Source organism: Neomonachus schauinslandi, chromosome 2 (genome assembly GCF_002201575.2).
Source record: "Neomonachus schauinslandi chromosome 2, ASM220157v2, whole genome shotgun sequence".
Lineage (NCBI taxonomy): Eukaryota > Metazoa > Chordata > Mammalia > Carnivora > Phocidae > Neomonachus > Neomonachus schauinslandi.
This window is the reverse complement of record NC_058404.1, coordinates 121,454,478-121,476,485: the sequence shown is the minus strand read 5'-3', so window position 1 is coordinate 121,476,485 and position 22,008 is coordinate 121,454,478. Positions and strand designations below refer to the sequence as shown.

The 22,008-nt window shown below is 40.9% G+C and overlaps 2 pseudogenes; both read right to left on the bottom strand.

Moving 5' to 3' along the window:
• Positions 1 to 1,909: 1,909 nt before the first annotated feature.
• Positions 1,910 to 3,137, bottom strand: LOC110572101 (annotated as a pseudogene).
• Positions 3,138 to 21,220: 18,083 nt separating this feature from the next.
• Positions 21,221 to 21,748, bottom strand: LOC110572139 (annotated as a pseudogene).
• Positions 21,749 to 22,008: the final 260 nt, after the last annotated feature.

The following is a 22,008-nucleotide window of genomic DNA, read 5'->3' as shown; positions in this document are numbered from 1 at the left end:
TTCTGTTTGTGATTTTCCCTGATAATCTTCCTCAATTTTCTGCCTCAAAATTATCCTAGCTAGATACAGCTTCTTGTTTATGCATTTTTCTTGTCTTTAGAACTTTGCTCATGTTGCACTCTGGCCTGGAATGTCTTAGCCAATCAAACTCCCACATCTTTGAGGACCCAAGTAAGATGTCAATTCCTCCAGGATCACTTCCTCAGTCCCTAGACTAGGTGAATTTTCTTCTTTTATTCTTCCAAGGTAAACTGAATTGTAATTTTCTGTTTTGTATTATTTAAATCAGTTTCATTTAATAATTTTCAACATTGACAACTCTTCTAGAAAAGCATCCAAGCACAGGACACAGAACTGCATCAAACAGCATTCTTATGGGTAGCTGACAGACATTACAACTTCCAGCTTTCTTGTGACACCCCCAAGCTCACTGGTGAACTCTGCTTCCGAGTACTACTGCAAAGCCCACCACAGGCTCAGTTCACGTTCTCAACCCACCAGCGTCGGTTCACATGACAACACTTACAGGGCAGTAACAGAAAAGAACACACACCATAGAACATTCATGGTAGTTGACAAAGGGGTAGGGGGGATCCAAGTATCATTTCACTTAACATATTCAACTAACATGGGTTATCTAAGAACAAAACTCACTTAAAGTCTCCCAACAGATGTGGATGTCCTTCGACTGCAAAAAACATTTATACATTATTTGCTATCTTTGCTGTCTGCACACTCTCTCACCAAAGCTACAGGACTGAGAGACACATCTCGCCAAGTTGAAAAATATCCATTATGCACCACCAAGTCTCTGCACGGGCTCTCTCCTTTTCTCGATCATACTAGCCTTTCATGCCTTGGCGCCACCATCAATCCCACACAAAATTTCAAAAGTTCCAACAGCCTTCTGGTTCCATATCACAGCCTTGTGTTCATAGCATTGGTACAACTCTATGAAATAAAGAGTAGCAGATAAAAATGGGACACCCACTGTCAAAAATGCAGCCTCTGCAGCGAGCTGACAAATTCTTGAATGAGAAAGCGTGTAGACAGAAATATTCTTGTGGCAGAGTATTCAGAGCATTACTTTCAGTGAAGTGCTTCCTCCATAAACATTTGAAATGATATGAACTGCAGAGATTAAATGAAGGTTTCATATTGCATTTTTGCATATGAAAGGAGACAAGTGTTAAAAAACAAAAGCAAAAACAAAAGAACTAAACACTGTGACGCCATGATTTCCAAAAAAAAAGGAGATTTGTACTAAGGAAAAAATGCATATGGTGGGGTTCAAATTAAGTCAAGGAGAAAAAAATGGGGTGCCTGGGTGGCTCAGTTGGTTGAGCGTTTGACTCTTGATTTGGCTCAGGTCATAGCTCAGGTCATGACCTCAGCATTGTGAGACTGAGCCCTGCATCAGTCTGCTTGAGATTTTCTCTCTCCCTCAGCCCCTCCGCCTGCTTGTACACACATTCCTTACTTCCAAAGCTCTCTCTAAAATAAATAAATAAATAAATAAAATCTTTAAAAAAAAACAAAGAGAAAAGAAAGTAGTTCTAATCAATGATTTCTATTTTGAACATGCAAAGAATTCACTTGACATGTGCAGGGATAAAATATTATTGGAGAAACTTTTTGATATCAGTTGTAGTGTGTTGGCTTTTACCAATCAGGCAAACAGCAGTTCACTTTTAAACACTCAATAGTTCTACCCTTTATGTAACAAAACTTTTAAAATTCCTTTAGTTTTTCCTCTTTTTTCTAAAGAAAAAGGCCAAAGATACTGTTGAATATATTCCACACTGAACAAACCAATTTGGGAAATTCTTCATACATACATATTTTACAATATACTTATTATGTGTTTAGAAAAATTTGAATTCCCACCAGTCTATACCAACCCCACTGTCTACATTCCCCAGCTAGAAGATTTAGAATCCACACTTGAGCCAAAGCCTCCATTAATACTGCTGCCTGACCTTGCATTTGATGCATATCCCCAACCCATTGCTGCACCTGAATTAGAACTGCTATAGGAGTTATTTCCAGAACCAAAGGCCTGATTTGGCTCCCTGTGCATGTTATCTTGGATTTGGTTATTACCTGATGGACCTGGCTGGTTCTGCTGACTGGCTAATATACCCATCGTACCCCAGCTGCTCTGCAGTGCTGCCTGGGCTACAGACGGATTAATGCTCAGCATCCAAGTTCACCCCTCCACCCATATTGCTACCTTGATTGTTTCCTAAACCAGCTCCTCCCCTTCTACTGTTACCAAATCCACCCTGATTCCCAAAGCCATCTGGATTACTACCAAATCTTCCACTTCCTTCTGTCTATTGCTATTGTGCTTAGGTTCAGCATTGGATATATGAAGGCTGATTCCTTTAATGATCAAGTCCCCTCCACAGAGAGACTGGGCAACCCTATCATCTGCCAGTGTAACAAAGGCAGACGACCTGAATGGTTGGGAATAAAGACAATGACCACTTCCCTGTCCTGGCAAAAGAACTGCTGCATCTCACGGCAGTCACGTCCTCAGTATAATGCCCAACAAACACAACACCCTCATGCTTCTCAAAGGCTCACCTGGGTATTGCTTAGAATTAGGAATTTTCCCAGTGACACCATCGTCTATTGATCCTATGTTGCTGTGACATTCCTTTCACCTGGGTTCCAGATTCAGTAAGACAAAGCTAAACCCCTTTCAATGGCCACTTTTAGTATCTTTCTTGACCCGAACCATAAGAACATCTCCAAAGGTACTAAAGTATTCTTTTAGATCTGTTCAGTTTTTTCCATGGGAGACCCAACATTATTAAGTCAGATGTTTTCTGGACAGGTCTTTTCACGTTCACTGCTGCTGAAGTATTGGTCTCATCCATTTTTCATTTGTTATCTTTGGGATGGTTGACAACATATACCAGATTTCCCCAGCCAGCCTCAGGGGCATGGAGAATTTCTTCTACCAGTCAGACACCTCTCATACACTGAGACACTGGATTCCTGGAGCGCAGCCCACATGCCCCTGGAAACTGGGCTGTAAGTACAGAAAGCAGCACTGTCCCATCGTCTTCTGATGATATTTCAGTGGGTTCATAATTCTCATCTTCAGTTACCTGAATATATTCACACATCTTATTTTTCTACTAGGTCGCTGCTAGGAAGTGTCACAGGGAAACCCAAACAGCAAAGGACCCAAGAGCAGCCCCGCTGTCTCTTCACTCCCACTGTAATATCCTGTTTATATATATATTTCTAATAAGATCCTGCTTCTGTCCCATCCCATTCCCACCCTACTAGCCTGTGAAATTTCTCAAGGTAAGAACCAAAGCAGTCATCTTCGCATGCCCAACACTCTAAGATATTGTTGGACTCTCAATAAATGTCCGCTGGAGGACCAAATGCTTCTTGGATCCCTAGTCACTAGCTGGGGTTTTATCAGCCTGGAAAACCTTTCCTGGAATCATGACTTGCTCATTGACCATGAGTCCTTACCGTAGACTCACCCCTCAAATCAGACTATGATGAATGGGGCCAGATTAGAGAAGATCCAGCTTCACCATTTCTTCATGAATGTTAAGGTATACCAGGACCTTTGAAGAAGGGGTTGGGGTTACTCTGAGAGACTTCCCTTTGGCTTGTCTCTGTGGTATGCATCCATTTATTTCTGAATGACTTCCCCATCTTCATGGGCCCATTGTTGAGTGCCCAGCAGACCCTGAAGTCAGAGACATGTAAATTATAAGATACACCTCCAAATGCCATACATGTTCCCATCTTTGTACCCATTTTTATATTGTATCTTCCTGGAATGCTCTCCACTGACTTCTCTGTTTAATTAAACCCTACAAATCCAAATTTTATTTCAGGTTCTAGCTCCTTTGTGAAGTTTCTTTAACCACCTAAGCTTATATTAAGCTTTCTCCTTTGTACTCCTCTTAGTTTCTAGATTCCCAAACTGTCTCTTATCTTTCTTTTGTGTTGTCAGTTTCTTTCTACATACTTATGCTGTCTTCTCAGTAGAATTATCAGCTTCTCCAGGGTGGGTGTTTTCACTTGGGAATGCCTAAATTCAGAACATGTGGGGACCTCAGTGACATAGGCCACAAGAAGGCAGAGGGTGGGAATGGTAGAACCAGGTCAGAGATAAATGGGGAGAAGTTGACCTGTCTATGGAGGGCTCTCAGGGGCCTTGGAGCTGGCCGGTGCTCTAGGTCCCAGCCATATGGGGAGATTAGAGGTGGTTCATGACAATGCTGAGATCAAGGAGGCCAATCTGCTGTGTGGAGTGGGTGATGTGAGGGGACTCTGGGCATTAGGATTGTATTGTGGCTCCAGTTAAACAATGTTCTCCTAAGAGCAAGCCAGTCAGGCTGTAGGAGCAGCGAAGGCTCTGGTAATATCGAGGCAGAGAGGGAAGAAAGCCTCCCAGATCAGTAGGAAAGAGGGTTGGGCTAGCAGGCTGAGGCAGAAGCCCAAACAATATGGTGCAGGTGAGGAAAGGGTAGGAGGAGGAGGAGAAGGAGAGAGAGAAGGAGGAAGGGAGACAGGAAAGGGAAATGAGGAGAAGGTAGAGAGGCTAGCATCAAGAGAGAAGAGAAGGGAGAAATAGTCAAAGAGGAGAGAAGAGAAAGAGAATAGGAGGCAAATGAAGTCTGAGAGGAAAGAGGGAAGAAGAAAAAAAAGATTAGAAGGGGAAAATCAAAGAGAGGGGAAGGAAATGGGAAGGCTTATCCCTGCAGATCACCTGCCTAAATAGTCCAACCCAATAGTCATGCTAGGAGGGTGGGTCAAGTTGCATTGTATCTCTCTAAAATCACCATCGACCTTTACTTCCCAAATAGAGACTGTGACATGGATAGCTGCCATTTTTGGAGAGTGTGAATAAAAGCATTTTAAGAAAATTTGGCTGCATTTGATTTGCATTCACTGTACATTCTACATTAGGTATACATAATCTACATTAAATGTACATTTCATCTATTATACATGTATCTTCACTGGACACAAATGTGCTGTGATTGCTATACACATGCAGCTTTGGAACGGATTTTCTGACTACCTCACTATACCAGCTGCTTCTACCATAACCACATTGTGACCAATAAGCCTGAATTCCTGTGCACAGTCCTGGGTTGGCCTCAGTTCCAGTCACAGCCAGCTTGTATGTTGGAGGCTGCTGGTGCATTCCTGGGCCTCTTTAGAACTGGCTTATCTCTGAACAGTGTCCAGATGGTTGAGAAAGGTGGTCATGATGCAGCTTTACCATCTAAGTAAGGACAGCATCAAGAGTCATTCATTCCCAGTGCCCTAACATGTTAGCTATGAATAGATGAATGCAATTAAAATAATACTTGAGTGTACCGTGAGGCTGCTAGGATGGAGAGATAAGCACTTATGGCCCTACTTATCTTCCGAGACCAGACAAGAAGTGCTTCCATCAGGCTGGTATGGCCATAGACGAGATAAGCACTTATCATACGATCTACGTTTACTTTTATTTGTGTTATTATTCGTGTAGTGCTTACATTTTCACATGCAGTATCTGCTTGATCTTCACAGATACTCGCAAGGCTGACAGAGCAGGCGTGGTAAACTTGCTGGACTACTGAGGAAGTGGAATTTGGCTAAGGTGATACGAATGCACACAAGGAGCCCCAAGAGTCCTCGCTACCTAGTTGAGCACTGTTTGTACTCTTGGGAATAGCCCGGCCAGAGAAAAATGATTATTTCTTTATCATTTCAGAATGGTCACAAAATAATATATGGTATGCCCTGACAAGCCCCCAGTAAATGATTTTGCAGCTGTATATTGCTTGATATACTTTAAAATTTTTTAGTTTCAGCTAAGGTTTATTTCTGTGCTCTTTCTCCCTTATCTTTCAAAATTGGGAAAATAATCCTCAGAATTTTAAGGCTAAAGGGCCACTGGGACCAAAGGTTCAAAATAAAGCTGGCTTCAAAACTGCTTTCAGTTTTATTAGTGTGTGTAAAACTGATATCGGGTGGTGATTGTGTGTGGTTTTGAAGTTATCCCTTGTTGAAGTGAAAAGACAAGGTGGTCATTCCAGGAGGAGAATCAGGGCAGCCAATTTCTGGCTTGCTCTATGACTCTTGACAAGTCATTTAATATCCATACCTTGTTATCTCCTAAATGCAAACTAGGGCAAACGCCAGGGCAGGAGGGACATGGAGCATTGTGATGACCAGCTATCATGTATCTAACATACACTGAGACCATTTGTGCAGGGGCAACTTTTCCATATACATATCAGAATGTTGGATGGAGGAACAGGCTAAGTTCAGATCTCCTTAGGGGGATACCATTGAAGGCATTGATTTGGGGCTTGGTGATTTTACTAGGGTACATACTGTGAGCATAGCTACTTTCTCTGATAGATACATATTAATTCTCCTCCTATGTCCTCCAAGGGATTGTGGAAGAAAATCTTGAGAAATTACTTTGGATTCAACTCAGACAAAAGGTTTTCTTACCAAAGGCCTACAGCCAAGCGCTGGTTGTGACTTGATGAGACCTTTACTGAAGTGTTTCTGGCATATTTTAAATGTGTGAAACCTGAGGGAATCAAGAAATGTAAGTCTAGAGAGATCGTATTTCTTTCCTATCCATGTATTTCTTCAACAACTTGGCCATGATGCTTAGCACCCTTAAATAAGGATTTTATATAATTCCCTTGAGAAGCAGAGTAGTCTCTCGACCTTCCACATTTTTAAAGATCCTCCGAATAATCATTTTAGGATAAAATTTGCTCAGAGACTGATTTATATTTCAAATTTATGGTGCTCTTCTCTATTGATTTTCAATCCCTAGGTGATCTCATCTGGTATCATGGCTTTAAATACCATCTATGTGCTGACACTCCCATATTATATCTCTGGCCTAGACCTTTCCTCTGAACTCCAGGTTATATATCCAGTTGCCTGCTTCACACCTTCACCTGGTGTCTAAAATCTTCTCAAGCCTAACATGTCCACAACAGAAGTCCTGTTTCCCCCCCACCAAACCTGTTCTTTCCAAAGGCTACTCCAACTCTGAACGGCAACTGCATTTTTAAGTTACTCAGCCCAAACACTTGGGGTTATTCTTTATTCCTTCCTATCTCACAGCCCATATTCAGCTCCTCAGCAATTCCTATCAGACTGATTTTTCAAAATGTATCTGGAACCTGACCACTTTTTGCCACCCTGCCACCACTGGGCTGGCCCCAATCCCTGTCACCTTTCCTCTGAATTATTTTAACAGTATTCTAACTGGTCTCCATGTCTGTTAACACTGTAGAGTTTCCTGTGTGATCCTTTTAAAATGTAAGTCAGATTATGTCACCCATCTGCTCAAACCTTCTGGAATCTTCCCAAAATATGGACAGTAAACCAAAAGCCCTTAAAATGACCTACAAATTCTGCAGTGCCTACAACCTCCCTCGCCTCTCTGTTCTTACTTCCTACCAGTCTTTCTTGTATTCTGTATCCAGGTGCTAGCCTACTTGCTCTTCCTCCATAATGCCAGGTACATTATAGTCTTGGGTCTTCTGCATTTTTTTTGTTTCCTTTCCCTGGAATGCTCATTCACTAGATCCTCTTGAGGTGGCCTTTTATACTTGTCTGTCAACATTCAGATTCTGATAACTGCTTCCTCCCTTCGTTGTCATCTTTGGATTATGGATGGTAACAAAACTTGGAATAACACACTGTTACTAGTGGTATCCCTATATCTCATCTTAACAAATTTTCCTTTTGTAATAAGCCTTCCCTCAATTGTCTTAATTTGAATATGCCATCCTGCTATGGCCCTGAGTGATACAATAATTAATATTACATTTAGCATTCATTGTGCTGTAAGTGGACCTAAGGAATAGTCCTATAAATTGGGATTCTGACAATGAGTTTCTCTTAAATTCGTAGAGCACAGGGATAATCGTCTTTCCAGGAGAAGGTGGGACACAGGAACTTCATGGAATGGAGAGGCATTACTATTACCCAGATCATCATTGATGGTGGTATAAATGATATGCAGATGGAGGGTGTGGCAGTGGGAGAGCACTGTGGCAACAACAGGGATTATAAAGACTGTGAATGTACTGGCTTCTTCTCTCCCTCCATAGCTCACATAGGGGGGAAAATGAGAGATACGAACTTATATAACACATGTGGAGAACCAGATGGCCTCTATGGAGGATTTGAAGGAATTCCTCATCTCCTACTGTTGCAGGATATATTTGGCTTAGGCACAAGCCCAAAATGTAGTTGTAAGGGGTGAGGGATTGCAGAGTTAAATACTTAGGTCTTGGGGCACCTGGGTGGCTCAGTCTTCAAGCGTCTGCCTTCAGCTCAGGTCATGGTCCCAGGGTCCTGGGATCGAGTCCTGCATCAGGCTCCCTGATCAGCAGGAGACCTGCTTCTCCCTCTCCCACTCCCCCTGCTTGTATTCCCTCTCTCGCTGTCTCTCTCTCTGTCAAAAAATAAAATCTTAATAAATAAATAAATAAATACCTACATACTTAGGTCTTTCAGGTTTCTCTTCTAAGGCAACTGGTAGAAAAAGAGTTGGACCCTGAGGCAAGGGATTGGGACATTTGAGCAGACACTGGGCTGAGAACTTTGACTCTCAAAATTCTCCTGAAATTTTCTTGCCTAGGGAGGTAGTTTCTGCCTCATTCCCTTCCTCTAAGTAATCCTCCTCTGCATAAAAGCTTTGAAGTGATTGGGCCTAAGGTGGTTGTCTCATAACGTGATGTTAATTTTCCTCACAACCCAACCTCACTGCCTGTCATTCCTTCTAGACCTAAAATGAGAGTTATTTTACAACACAGCACAGTTTGAGAAGCTCAAGACCTGCCTCTGTGAGGAAAGTGTATATAGAAAAGTACCGAAGAATTGACTAAACTATATCAGCAGATGCCTGCAGAGGTTGTGTGAGAATGAATTCTAAAGGTTGTAGAGCAAGGGAGAAAACTAAAAGGGTGGATCAGGTCAAAGTCATTACGTGGGCCCACTTATCTGGAAGTTAGATGTAAAGTGTTATCTCCAGGACCTGGGAATGACACTAATAGTCTATTATATTCCTTAATTAAATTCTAGACTGAGGGCACCTGGGTGGCTCAGTTGGTTAAGCGACTGCCTTCGGCTCAGGTCATGATCCTGGGGTCCCGGGATCAAGTCCCGCATTGGGCTCCCTGCTCAGCAGGGAGTCTGCTTCTCCCTCTGACCCTCCCCCTTCTCATGCTCTCTCTATCTCATTCTCTCTCTCAAAAAAAATTCTAGGCTGATATGTGGAACTTGCCTGGCATATTGCAGAAGAAAGAGTCTTATAATTATGTTTATTCCAACAGGTAAGTATTGGAATAAACATATTATAAGTAAAACTGCTTAGCCACTCCCTGGTCATATCCTTTGGAAGGACTCAAAAGACCTATCATTCATCAAAGCATTAAGAAATGCATTGGTTCACATCAGTATGGAAAGATCTATGATGGTTTCTCTTACACTGGAGGTAATGGAGGGGATGATGCAATGTAATTGGGTATACTGATCTTAATATGAATAGTGGGAATCTCAGATTTGTAGAGGACATTTAATAGCAATTCATTGTCAGAGAAGAGGCGGGTGCTATTACTATAATAAGCCACAGGATTTGAATGGTAATCACAGAATTTGGATTTGAGGAACCTGTGACAATGTTCACTTGATGAGGGAGTTCCTAGTAATAAAATAAATGGCAACCTACTTATGGGCTGCTTGACATATGTAAGAGGGAAAAGTTTTGGTCCACAGTACAGAAACCTAACTCAGATCATTACAGTAGACTTCATGCCTTCCATACAATTTCTAAATCTAAATTGGTTCATATACCTGCAGTCTCTTAACTAAGGAGTAGTCCAGGTCTCTCTGATGAAAGACATTATAATATGGAACTATCAATCCTACAAATCTTTCCCCAAGACTTCGCTGGGAGACCTGAAGCCATTTATTATGGGGACCATGCACTGAGCAAAAGGTAAATGCCCAGACTTTCTGGGGGTTATTAGACATCATCTGTGAACTGAAGATACTCTCTCAAGACCCAAAATAGCTTTGTGTTCTAATGAGCAGAAGGACTGGGGAAAATACTACAATTAATTCCTTATCCAGAAAGTTTAATGGAATTAATATTTTTAGGAAGAGACAAAATCCCTGTATTGACATGCTGACCTATGAAGTGGGGGGATGTTATAGTAGAAAAGATCAAGTAGAAATCCCAGAAACTGCCTCCAACACTACCTGCTCTTCTTCCCATAACACCAGAAGCAATATTAAATTCCTGGAGATATTGTAGAGATTAGTGTCATTATCAAAATTTTGAGAAACAAAATGGTTATATTTGCCATATATTACTTAACATTAGCTTTTTTTTGGCTGATACAAAAGCCAGATGTATTATGGAGAATAATAGTAGACTATAGCAAACTTGATCATGTGGTGATTATATCTGCAGCTGTGCTATCATTCTATTTTAACCAGTGAGGAAAATCAGAAACAGTTTGCATTTACATGGCGGACACTACAGCATATTTCCACTATTTTGCCCAAGGGCTATGTCAACTCTCTTACTCTATGTTGTAATCTAGATGGACCTTAATCTTCTTGTTATTTCACCGAACATCTCACTTGTCTACTACATAATGATGACATTGTTAACTGGGTCTGGTAAGTAGGAAGTATCGAGCACTCAAGATACCTTAGTAAGATGTACGCATTCTAGAAGTTAGGAATAAAAAGTATGAAATTTCAGGGTCTAAAATATGATTGAGCATAATGTCATCTCTTTTCTGAAATGAGGAACAAGCTGTTACATTTTACACAACACACACCACTTAGAAAATGGTATAAATCTGGGCGCCTGGGTGGCTCAGTTGGTTAGGCGACTGCCTTCGGCTCAGGTCATGATCCTGGAGTCCCGGGATCGAGTCCCGCGTCGGGCTCCCTGCTTGGCGGGGAGTCTGCTTCTCCCTCTGACCCTCCTCCCTCTCATGCTCTCTGTCTCTCATTCTCTCTCTCTCAAATAAATAAATAAGAATAAATAAAATCTTAAAAAAAAAAAAAAGAAAATGGTATAAATCTAAACCCAGTCAGGATTTTGCAGGCAATACATATATTTGGGGATGATCCTCTCACCCATTTATTGGCAATTCATAAGGCTACAATTTTTGAGCGGGACCCGTAGGAAGAATGGGCTCTGTAGCAACACAGATTGCTCTGCTATCTGGGCCTAATGATACGGGACACTATAAATACAGGAAACATTTGTGCGGACAAGATGCTCGTTGAGCCTCTGGCAAATTCAGTAGGAAAATCACAACACGGGGATCTGGAATGAGGCCATGTCCTTCTTTACTAACAACTATTTTCCATTTGAAAAACAGCTCCTCGTTTGTTAGCAGGTTCTGATAGACACTAACCACTTGACCATGGGATATAAAATGACTATGTGATCTGAACTTCCCACTGTATATATAGGTATTATTTGACCTACAGAATTTAAAGTTGACCATAAATGATAAAATTGAAATAGTATATAGACATCCGGTCCTCAGCATATTCATCAGCTACAGGGGCTGGTGGCTCAGATTCATATTGTATCTGCTTCTACTGCTTTGTCATCTTTTCTGCATCCACACCTATGACTACATGGAGAGATCCGGATAACCACTTAATTCTGGAGGCAAAGCAGGGCCCCGATTTATGGATAGATCTCCATGCTTTGCTGCCGCCAGATGAAAAAGGATAGATACTACATGACAATCACACCCAGTGGTGACCTTGAAAGACAGGTGGCAGTATGATGGAGTCATTGTCACTCCATGATAATACTACAGCTGATGGGATTTCATATGTCTCCTGAGATGAGAACATGTATTTTTCAAGTGGATGAAGGAAAAGAATGAGTGGTGAGGGGCAAACCATGTAGGGTTTGTTGAATATCTTTCATTTGAAATTACAGGTCAACTTTCACCCTGCTAAATTTTGACCTCTGTCCTGGGAGAATGGTTCGTGTGGGTCTCATCCCAGGCTTCTCTGACTTTCAGCTGAGTATGGCCAGTAGGGATCCCAGGCAGGAGATCGGAACTAGAGCAAGAGTTTATTCCCATGCCTCTTTTCTTGTGAGTTCATTTTAAACCACCTGTGTCCCTTGACTCAACATCACTGTTTATTTCAAGGTAACTTTTTCTGTATGACTCTCCCCTTTTGTATTCTGATAACTGGTCCTTTCTGTTGTCCTTTTAGGCTTATGGGTAATTATTGCACTGTTCTAACCAGCTCTGAGTTACTGCACAACCCTTGTGGTTCTGATCCACCATACCTACACCTTTGGAAATAGGACCTTAATTTAAAAAAAAATCCTCTAAAATTTTCCAATTTGAGAGTGCCATCTGTTTCCTATTGGGAGATACACCTCAGGCAGTCTTCTTTCCTCTTAACTACACGCTGTTTGATTATTTAGAGTTCATGCATTTGCAAGTGACAAAAATATTCCAACTAACCTTGCTTAAGTTGAAAAAGCATAGGGATTTATTAGCTTGCATCACTAGAAAGTCCAAGGGATAATTCTGTTTTCAGGCATGGTTGATTCCAAGAGCTCACATGATGTTGGCAGGGTTCTCTCCCTCTCTTGGCTCTACTTTGTGTCGCTTTCCATTTTAGGCAAGTCCTTTCCACAGAGTGACAAATATGGACACTGGCAGTTTTGGCTTATGGTGGCTTTACAGATTGCAGTCCTAGGAAAAAGAGCATGAGAGATACTGCAAGTGTCCTAACATACACTGTGATGTGATTCCAACGGTGAACTGTTGAGTGTACTTGAGGCTGCTTCCCTGGCCGTCATGTTGGCACTCACGTAGAATAAATTAACAAACCCACTGCAGTTTGGCAGAGAAGTGGCTGCAAATAGAAAAGAACATTGCCTGGCTCAGAGGAGTTCCATCTCCCAATCCTCGATCAGAGCTGATCCTCTCTGAAGTATAGATTTGAAAACAGAAGAATGTTGATAATAGAGGGTATAGGGCATACCAAGGAGCAGTTTCTCTTTTAACTGGAACGTTCCTCTTGCTAGACTACAGTGTCACTTGTCTGCCTCAGAATAAAAGCTGATTTAGCAAATCCATTTGGAATGGTCTCTCAGCCTCAACTGGATTGCCAAATTCAATAATATCATGGAGAGAGATTCCCTTGGGTGAACAGTGAAGTAGATCTATTCAAAGGACTTCATAAAAGGCAAGAACCCCCTTTGCCAACCTTGCCTTTCTTCTTTGGCCACCATGCTGCAGATATGACTTGGAACAGTTTGCCTGAGTCTTTGGGATGATAATGAATGTAAGGGAACAAGCTTGTCTGGGATGGAGGGTGTGTTCCACCTTCCATAATATGTAATACATGACACAGATTGATTACAGCAGCAGAGGGAACAGACAGGTAGTGTGGAGCGAGCTCCTGAAGGGAAGAGCCCCCATTTGCATACTTAGTAGAGCCACGGAGAACCTTGGGGATTTCTTCTTGACGCACAGTGTGAGAGTGGCAGGCATGAAAGGCAGCCTTGGCTATGCTGTTGTTGGTTGACTGATGTTATAGCTGCCTGCAAAAGAAGTGCCTGGGATCTAGACAAGGGAATTCACAGTTTACTGGAGAGAAAGTAAGACAAAGAGGTAAAGAAACTGCTCTGTGCTGAAAACAGAATAATATATGCTAAGAAATAGAAATAGTAGACAGAATTCATTTGCCTTTTAAATTCTTGTTTGCATACATCGAGCCAGGAACCAAAGTACTGTAGAAATACACACTGCATCTTTCATAGAACAGATAACATTTTGTGGCTGGAGCTTTTGGCATGTTTTACTCAATAGATATTTGTTAAATTCTTCACTTATTATTATGCATTTACTACCTACTCTGAAAATGAGTGTGATATGGCGGAGAAATATGGGCTTTGTGTCCCGCAAGATTGGTTTTAAATACCTGTCCTGTCACTTACTAGCTTTGTGCTTTGGGCCAAATATCTGAACTTCATGCATAAAATGCGCACACAATTCCTATCTCAAAGGATTGCTGTAGATATTAAATTAGATCATGTGTACAAAGTGCCTGGCACAATAATCACTCAACAAATGGTTGCTGATATTACGACCAAACACACCCTTAATTAGAAAAGATCCATTAAAACCAGGACAGCAGCATACTTCTAATTCGTTGATGTCTATGTCAGCATTTACCCCTACCCACCACCCTCACTTTAAATTATTTAAACAAATGCAGCATGCGAAGGTTCACCATCTCAGACGTTTCAGCCTAGTTGAGGAAGGGTTTTGTGGTTTTTCTGTGGTCTGGTTTAATCCCCCATTGGGATCACAAGGTGGGATACGCTCTGTGTGTCAGCCTGGCTCACAGACTGCACTGGAGGGGACATAGCTTACCTCTACTGAGATTTTGAAATCGAGATGTCGTTGGAAATTTCTCCTTTACACCATGTGCTTGTTCTTATACATTTCAATAGCTCCAATATCTTCACTGTGTATTTAAATGTCAGTGTAGTTTGACCTTCGGATCTCCCCTCAGTTTGCCACCAGTTAAAGCTGCTGGTGAAGAACTTTTTGTTTTTGTATTAGCAGGTAGATGAGAGAGGTACACTTCAATGGCTTATCTGTTCTGTTTTAATGGGGCGAGTCAACTCCGAGAATGGTGCTACAGTAAGTGGGCCAGCAGGGGGCAGGTGTGAGTTAAGGGCAAGTGTCTTCTTTTTTTTTTATTTATTATTTTTTTTTTAAAGATTTTACTTATTTATTTGAGAGAGAGAGAATGAGAGACAGAGAGCATGAGAGGGAGGAAGGTCAGAGGGAGAAGCAGACTCCCTGCCGAGCAGGGAGCCCGATGCGGGACTCGATTCCGGGACTCCAGGATCATGACCTGAGCCGAAGGCAGTCGCTTAACCAACTGAGCCACCCAGGCGCCCCACAAGTGTCTTCTTTTATAAACTTTTATGCACATTATTTAAAAAACGATGATAGCAAATTATATTTTCCTCATGGCTATTGGATGCCTTTGGCTTGTTCCCCAGTTTAAAATTTGACTTACAGAAATCATATTTCAGAAGCTGGAATTAGAATTCAATATAAGAAACTACTTTTCTTGGGTGCCTGGGGGGCTCAGTTGGTTAAGCATCTGCCTTTGGCTCAGGTCATGATCCCGGGGTCCTGGAATTGAGTCCTGCATCGGGCTTCTGGCTCAGCAGGGAGCCTGCTGCTCCCCCTGCTTGTGCTCTCTCGTGCTCTCTCTCTCTCAAATAAATAAAAACAATCTTAAAAAAAAAAAAGAAACTGCTTTTCTTGATCATTTTTTAACCAGAGAAAGTATATGGTGACTGGTGTTTGTGGATGTATTCATTTTGGAAATTTTCTGTTTGCTTTTTGCTAATTCTATTTCAGAGCTAAGTATTCTGTTCTCATTTTCTTCTCAGTTATCTTGCATTTATAACTTGTTTCCAATTTTCCTGGTTACATAAAAGGATATCTTGAGATGTACATTAAGGCAACAGCAAACAGGCACATAGTTGTTCAAAGCAGAAGTATCTCATTAAAGTTACGTTTTGAAAAGTTACTTTAAGAAATCAAGAATGATTATAAAACTCAAAAAATTGGTTTTAATTAGTCGGTGTATTTCTTTATTTAAAACCTCCATGCAAGACATTTTGAGGTTGTCAAGAACAGAGGCATGCTCAAGGCACCAAAGGTCAGTGTTCACTGGGAACATATAAAGAAGAGTGCATAAAATCGCTAGAACATCATCAGGGAAAGCAGAGTAGCTCTGATGACCTGGTTATTCAGCAAGTATCAGCAGCTGGTGCCTGTAAATGTTCCATCACTATAGTGTCTCAGACACTTCATCTGTTTCAACTGCTCCTACTTCTCCTGCCATTAAGGACCAAGTGACCTGTGGAACTCAAACTTTGTGAGTTTAATCCTGTAAAGGGAGACAACCACAGACACAGACTGTGGGGCAGAAACTGAGAGAGGAGATATGGTTTGATGCCTTTTATGAAAATTTCTTCTGCATCAAAACACCTGGTCAACTTCCGGCTCAGGTGCCATCCTTTGGTCTAATCAGCTGTGAACCAGAAGAGCAGGGTCACATATACAGAGCATGAGATCACACACCCGAGGGGGCATCTGGTATAAATAATGGTGTCTTATGACCTCTTTTCTGAGTAGAGAACATGGTCATGGCAAACATTCAAAGCAAGATAGAGTCCTCTGCAGTATATATCATTAAATCAAAATATAGAATCTAGAACCTTCCAGGAACTTAAAACACATACCCTATTTCACACCCATTAAGATGACTGATGTTAAAAAAGAAACCCAGAAAATAACAAGTGTTGGTGAGAATGTGGAGAAATTGGAACCCTTGTAAAATGGTGCAGCTGCTATGGAAGACAGTATGAGAACTCTTCAAGAAATTAAACATAGAGGGGCGCCTGGGTGGCTCAGTTGTTAAGCGTCTGCCTTCGGCTCAGGTCATGATCCCAGGGTCCTGGGATCAAGCCCCGCATTGGGCTCCCTGCTTCTCTCTCTCCCACTCCCCTGCTTGTGTTCCTGCTCTCGCGCTCTCTCTCTCTGTCAAATAAATAAATAAAACCTTTAAAAAAAAGAAATTTAACATAGAATTACCATATGATCCATCAGCTCCACTTCTGGGTATAGATCCAAAAGAATTCAAGATGTCTCCCCCCTGTTCATAGCAGCATTATTCCTGATAGCCAAAAGGCATAGTACCAGCACTGGCCAGCACCGTGTGGCCTTAGAGTGTGCAGTCGCTGGAACCAGGCTGCCTAGGCTCGCCTCCTGCCTCTAGCATCCGAGAACTGTGTGATCCTCGACAACTTAACCTCTCCCAGCTTCAGTCTCCTGATCTGTAAAACAGGGAGAGTAACACTATGTATACCTCATAAGGTTGTTGTGAGGATTGCTTGAGTAAATAGAGCGCTTAGAATGATGGCTGGAACATACCAAGAGCTCCAGAAATGGTAGCTGTTCTTACAATTTGAGTATGTAAAATGTGATACTTTTTTTCTAAATGAATTGAATAGATCAAGGTGACTTTGGTAGGTGTATCTTCCTTTACAGTCTGGAATAAGGAATTTCTAATAGCAAGTCCTAATGTCCTAAATGTGAAAGAACAAAAGCTCTTTGCCTTGGGAACATAATAGGTTCGTTTCTTTAGGTCAGATGCGTCCATATATAAACCCATATATTGTAATCTGTTAGGTTAACAGTATTTTTCTTGCATGTGATTATTTTCAATTTTGCCACTAAAAGAAAATGTATTTACACATTGGATATTTTGCTTTTTCAGGCTCCGTCATTAGATTTTTTGCTAACTAGCCTCTCTCAGTTATTCTGGGTTTGTATTTATTGTAGCGAGTTTCTGAAACATGGCTGGGCATATCTAATTTTGCAAACCAGACGAGGCTAGACACAGAAGGATCATATTTGCATAGTGGCCACAGTAACAGCTAAACTTAAAACATTTTCTTTTGCATAACAATGACATTCAAATGGTTATGCCGCTCAAAATACAGCAGTAAACTAACCCGGTCAGGTGTCCTAGTTTAATATAACATACAGTGGTCCTTTTCTCCCTGAACATACCTAATGAGGCTCTTGTTTATCCAATCTTTTCATGTCACAATTCATATAGGACATCTCACATGATTATGCATGTGTGAGCTTGTTTGTGTATATGAGATTCCTATTTAAAACAAAAGAATCTATTTCCTGATTTGTTTTGACTCCTATTGAAATTATTTTCTCAATTTGTATTCTTATTGATGCAGTTTAAATAATTTTTAAAAGCCTAGTAAGTATGCATATATGAACAGTAACAATAGCAATTTGTATAAATGTGTACTATGGGTTTAGAGTGTCATGTGATTTCAGTTTTCTTTTTTAATCAGATATATTGAGAATATAGGAATTGTCCTTTGCTGCCACAATGTCACATTTTTCTTTTTTTTTTTTTTTTTTTTTTTTTAAAGATTTTATTTATTTATTTGAGAGAGAGAGAATGAGAGACAGCATGAGAGGGAGGAAGGTCAGAGGGAGAAGCAGACTCCCCGCCGAGCAGAGAGCCCAATGCGGGACTCGATCCCGGGACTCCAGGATCATGACCTGAGCCGAAGGCAGTCGCTTAACCAACTGAGCCACCCAGGCGCCCCCACAATGTCACATTTTTCAATGGCATATGGAAAAATCTGAACTTACAGGTCTTTGTTGTGTTCTTTTTTCCTTTGAGTAATAGTTTTGAGCTTGAGATTTGGCATCATATAGATCCAGGGCACTGCTTTGCCATTTGCTGGTTGTGTGACTTTGGGAAAACGAAACTTTCAAGCCCTCAGTTTTCTTATCTATAAAGTGGAGCGCTGATACGTATGTCAGATTACAAGGGGTGATGACAAGGATTTCAGTGTGAAAGCACAGAGTACAGATTCCTTCTCTGGGTGTCTCACTGTCATGGTGGCAAGAGGGCTAGAATCAGCTCCAGGCTTACAGCTGACTGGTTAAATAACTCGAAGAAAGAGAACTACAAAAGGCAAAGGACTGATATTCATTTGTCGCAGATCAAATGTACAGTCCACAAAACAATCCCTGTGGCCAGAAGGAAGGAACAAATGAAATAGCCAGGGTCTCATGCCTACCTTTTTTTTTTTTTTTAAGATTTGTTCTTTTAAACTGTACCAAAGTATAATCTACATGTGATAAAGTTCACCCATTTTACGTGTATCATTTGATGAGTTTTGATGAATGTATCCTAATGTGGAACCACCACCAAGTCCAGGTATAACACATTTCCATCACCTCAGCAAATTCCTCTGTGCCTCTTACAGTCAAGCTCTTCCCTAGTCCTGGGCCTGGCAACCCAGGATCTACTTCCTGTCACTATAGTTTGATCATTTCTTAGAATTTTACATGAATTGACTCAAATGGTCTTTTACTCTCCCTTCTTTTATTTAGCATGCGAAATGCTTTTCAGATTCATCCATGCTGCTGCCTGTGTAAGTAATTCCTTTTCCTTTCTGAGTAGTAATCTATTGTATAGATACAGCACAGTTTGCTTCACCATCACTGTCTGAGGAATTTGGGTTATTTCCAGTGTTTGCCTATTATGAATAAAATTAGTATGAATATTCATAATAAGTCTTGGTATAGATGCATGGGTTTTCTTGGGGGGAGGGGGAGAGGAAATCCCCAGGAGTGACATTTTTGGGTCATATAGTAAGTATGTATGTATTTATTTATATTTATTTATTTATTTATTTTTAAAGATTTCGTTTATTTATTTGACAGAGAAAGAGACATCGAGAGAGGGAACACAAGCAGGGGGAATGGGAGAGGGAGAAGCAGGCTTCCCGCGGAGCAGGGAGCCTGATGTGGGGCTTGATCCCAGGATCCTGGAACCATGACCTGAGCCGAAGGCAGACGCTTAATGACTGAGCTACCTAGGTGCTCCTATTTATTTATTTATTTTTTAAATTTCAGAGTTTTATTGTATTGCACTAAAGGAATAGCAGGACGGTTATACAATGTTCTCTCTCATTCAGTTTTGAAAATCTAAAGTACTTGCAAATTCTTTATTTTTTTTTAAAGATTTTATTTATTTATTTGAGACAGAGAGAATGAGAGACAGAGAGCATGAGAGGGAGGAGGGTCAGAGGGAGAAGCTGACTCCCTGCCGAGCAGGGAGCCCGATGCGGGACTCGATCCCGGGACTCCAGGATCATGACCTGAGCCGAAGGCAGTCACTTAACCAACTGAGCCACCCAGGCGCCCCAGTACTTGCAAATTCTTAAGAATACCTTTACCACCAGATTAGAACAGTTAAGTATAATAACCAATTTCTTAATAAGTGGTATCTTACAAATTAAAACACATTTAAAATAGCTTTAAATGCATTCTTCACAAGTAATTCAGCATATATTTTTATATCATGTTCACTTACGCTTAAGAATTAAAGCAAGTAGAGTGAAATAAGTCAAACAGAGAAAGACATGTATCATATGATCTCACTGATATGAGGAATTCTTAATCTCAGGAAACAAACTGAGGGTTGCTGGAGTGGGGGGTGGGGTGGGAAAGATGGGGTGACTGGGTGATAGACACTGGGGAGGGTATGTGCTCTGGTAAGCGCTGTGAATTGTGCAAGACTGTTGAATCTCAGATCTGTACCTCTGAAACAAATAATGCAATATATGTTAAGAAAAAAAAAAAAGAAGAAGAAGAAGGTAGCGGGAGGGGAAGAATGAAGCGGGGGAAATTGGAGGGGTAGACAAACCATGAGAGACGATGGACTCTGAAAAACAAACAGGGTTCTAGAGGGGAGGGGGGTGGGAGGATGGGTTAACCTGGTGCTGGGTATTAAAAAGGGCACATTCTGCATGGAGCACTGGGTGTTATGCACAAACAATGAATCATGGAACACTTCATCTAAAACTAATGATGTAATGTATGGGGATTAACATAAGAATAAAAAAAAAAGAATTAAAGCAAGTATATTACTCTGATGGAAATATGGGAAATCTCTCATTCATGCAATATACAGGGATAATATTCAAGTTGAAGGAGAAAAAAATCCCACTCTTCTTATTTTGTAAATGTGTCCATATATAATCACATACATGATAAATGAGGAAACCTAGGAAGTTTCCCACAAGGCAGATATATATTATCAGTTCATCAGAACTGAAAAAAACTGAACGCTTCTCTAAGATTGAGAATGAGGCAAGGATGTCTACATCATCACTTCTACTAAACATTGTATTAGATGTATTAATTTATTAATTTATATTGTATTAATTTATTAATTTATAATTAGATGGCATTTCAATAAAACCAAAATGAGCCCTACAAGTCCTTATATATAACAAAAGCTTCCAGTGGACTAAGGATAGTCAATAATTAATGCAATCATTCAAGGGATTATGGCTGTTTCTTAAGGAGTGCAAGTTCAAACCTGTCAACACCAGAGGTCATCATTTTATATTAACTTATACATAATTCCCTTTAAATTCTTTATCCGAGTATAACATGGGAAAACAATCTTTCCACAAGCAAAAAATGTGGAAACATTTAAAAAATAAGGAGCCATCTTTTTAAAGTAACTGATCAGATTTTATAGGCTACTCTTGGAAACAGGATCTTGCTAGATAGAATCCCTTCATTCGGTGGCTTTTTGCATGCACTTTGGACCAATTCTGTGTGTTGTTCTGAGAGCTCACCAAAACATAGATCAAGATCATGCCATACAGGCAGTAAAAAAATGCTAGAAGATAAAAAGCTAATTTGCACCAGCCTTCTTTCTGACAATACGCTAAAATGTCTGCATTCATGATGTCTGTAGGGTCATAGAGTCCTGGTCCACTCATCCCTGGTCTACTCATACACCTCCAGATATGATACGCCAAGGGGGGCATATTGAGACCCAGCATATGCCACTCTGCTGCACAAAGAAACATGACACAGAAGAAAGCATGGATGAGGTACTCTGGAAGTACAAGAGGATTCAGGGTATTACATTGGTCTGTAGTATTCTTGTAATCAGTCTACTGTTCATCAAATGCTACAATGTGCCAGATGGCAATGAAGATGAACATGGGGGTGAGCAGCAGCGCCAGCATGTAGCAGAAGGCCGCCAACGTGAAGGCCATGGCCAGGAAGGAGGAGCACGTAGGGGTGCCGATGCCTGTGGAGAAAGGCTGTGTGTATTTAATTTAATATGAAACTGTTGGACTGTTTTCCCAAGTAGTTATATCATTTTTCCTTCTAACTAGTGATATGTGAGAGTCAGTTGGTGCTCATCCTTGCCCAGACTTGGAATTGTCATTCTTTGAAATTTTAGCTATTGGGTTGGGTGTGTATGGATATGTAATTGTGGTCTTCATTTGCATTTCCCTAATAAATCATGGGG